The sequence below is a fragment of the Theropithecus gelada genome, unplaced genomic scaffold (assembly GCF_003255815.1).
Source record: "Theropithecus gelada isolate Dixy unplaced genomic scaffold, Tgel_1.0 HiC_scaffold_3752, whole genome shotgun sequence".
Classification (NCBI taxonomy): Eukaryota; Metazoa; Chordata; class Mammalia; order Primates; family Cercopithecidae; genus Theropithecus; species Theropithecus gelada.
In genome coordinates, this window is record NW_020260282.1 from 280 (window position 1) to 2,948 (window position 2,669).

Below are 2,669 nucleotides of genomic sequence, written 5' to 3' on the forward strand. Positions count from 1 at the left end.
TGAACCTGGGAGGCGGAGCTTGCAGTGAGCCGAGATCGCGCCACTGCACTCCAGCCTGGGTGACACAGCGCGAGACTCCGTCTCAAAAAAAAAAAAAAAAGAAAGGAAAAATAATGGAATAGAATATCGTGCAATAAATTTTTTTTTTTTTTTTTTTTTTTTTTTTTTTTTTTTGAGACAGAGTCTGGCTGTGTTGCTCAGGCTGGAATGCAGTGGTGAAATCTCGGCTCACTGCACCCTCCGCCTCCCAGGTTCACGCCATTCTCCTGACTCAGCCTCCAGAGTAGCTGGGACTACAGGAGCCAGCCATCAAACCCGGGTGATTTATTTTTAGTAGAAACCGTGTTAGCCAGGATGAGCTCGATCTACTGACTTTGTGATCTGCCCGCCTTGGCCTACCAAAGTGCTGGGATTACAGGCATGAGCCACCATGCCCGGCCTAAATTCCTATTTCTAATTAAGTTTGACAACATAATTGTTGAATAATTCAGATATGAAAGGGCTTCTTTCAGGCACTCAGATGAAGGGTCCTTAAGCCAAACTGTTAAGCGTCCCCTTCCGACCGGGTGCGGTGGCTCACACTTGTAACCCCAGCACTTTGGGGTGGATCACCTGAGGTCAGGGGTTCGAGAGCAGCCTGGGCAACACGGTAAAACCCCATTTCTACTAAAAATACAAAATTAGCTGGGCGTGGTGGTGCGTGCCTGTAGTCCCAGCTATTTGGGAGGCTGAGGCAGGAGAATTGCTTGAAACTGGGAGGGCAACAGAGTGAGGCTCCATCTCAAAATAAATACATAAATAAATAATCATATACTGGAGGCTGAGATATTAAACATCAAAAAAAGGCACTTGCTTTTAAAAACATGGACTCCTAGTCCTCCCTGATAATTCTAACTCAGTATATTCCACGAGCGTCCCTGGAACACTTCATGTTCTCTTAATGTACATATGTATGTATACAGACATACTAGACAGTGTGTATATATCCCTTAGCGGCAGATGCTGCACCATGCCGTTAGCCCTGGGGATACAAGTGTTGGTAGCATACAAAAAATGTCAAGCCTAAAGAAAAACAGGGAGAGGACTGGCGTTGTGGCGTGCACTGATAGTCCCAGTTACTGGGCAGGCTGAGGTGGGAGAATCGCTTGCGCCTGGGAGATCGAGACTGCCGTGAACTGATTGCGACACTGCACTCCAGCCTAGGAAATAGAGTGAGATTGTTTCAAAAAAAAAAGAAAGAAAAACTTAAAAAGGGGCTGGGCGCGGTGGGTCATGCCTGTAATCCCAGCACTTTGGGAGGCCGAGGCAGGCGGATCACTTGAGGTTAGGATTTGGAGACCAGCCTGGCAAAACATGGTGAAACACCCTCTCTACCAAAAAATACAAAAATTAGCCGAACGTGGTGACGCGCGCCTGTAGTCCCACCTATTCCGAGACAAGAGAGGGGGGATCCCTTGAGCCAAGGAGGTCGAAGTTGCAGTGAGCCGATATCGCGGTTCTGCACTCCAGTATGGGCGACAGAGCAAGACCCTGTCTCAAAATAAATAAATAAATAAAAAAGGAACAAAAGAAAAACAAGGAGAAATGGGAAAGTGGGAGGACAATAAATCAGCCGCGAACAAGGCTTCTGCGACCTTCCAGCTCCGGGGGAGGGGCGGCGGCTCATTTACCCTTGGCCACCGCCCTCAGCGTCCCCACCCGCCACCCGCCGTTCACGTGCTCGCCACTGGCAGCCCGCAGACCGGTGGCCGTGCCCAGATCAGAATCGCCTCGATAATCAGTGGCCGGGGACAAGCCCGGCCTCGTCTATCTGATCAATTCATCACTTCTGAGCGCCGGGCCCCGCAGGGCCAGCTCCGGGACCTCGGGGACCGCAGCGCTGCGGCCGCCTAAGGGGCCTCTCTGCACAGCGCCTCGAGGAGGGGGCTTCGCAGGAGGAGAGCTTTTCATTTCGGGTCGGACCGGCGGGGCTGGGGTCACGACCGGATCAAATAAGATCAACGTGTAAGCGGGAGGAGTGGCGCAGGGGTGGGCGCACGCACTCGCCTAACACGCTCCAAGCGCGCACACTGACGCATCCACTCAGCCCGCACGCGACACCACGACTCCGCACACAACACACAAACCCCACACCACTCTCCCTCCCTAAAACAGCGGAAGCCCGCTCCCCCCCCCACCCCCGCGGCTTTTAAGCCCTCCGCCCCCTCCTGCGCCTTGGAGGATTCTGGGAGGAACCACAGAGCACAGGCGGACGGATCCTGAAGAGAGTGTTCCTCAGAGTGCGCGCGTTGCTGCCCTCGCGTGGCTCGGAGGGGAACATAGGTTCCAGGAAAAGGCGGTACTAATTTCCACCATACAGAATCGTGGTTCTTTTTTTTTTTTTTTTTTTTGGAGACCGGTTCTCGCCGTCACCCAGGCTAGAGTGCAGTGGCGCAACACGGCTCATTGCTCCTAGCTTAAGTGATCCTCCCACCTCAGCCTCCTGAGTAGCTGGGACTACAGGTGAGCGCCACCGCACCTAGCCTTTTGACCTTTGTATAACAACATATTTATATCCATATCTTTAGTTTTTCTGTGATCTTGACTTTGTCTTCAATTTCCTTTTTTTTTTTTTTTTTTGAGATGGAGTCTCGCTCTGTCGCCCAGGCTGGAGTGCAATGGCGCGGTCT

The 2,669-nt window shown here is 52.0% G+C and overlaps 1 non-coding gene across 1 annotated transcript; it reads right to left on the reverse strand.

Annotated features, from left to right (window-relative positions):
- Window positions 1-1,754: 1,754 nt before the first annotated feature.
- LOC112617732 lies at window positions 1,755-2,152 on the reverse strand. The gene has a single exon (XR_003117951.1).
- Window positions 2,153-2,669: the final 517 nt, after the last annotated feature.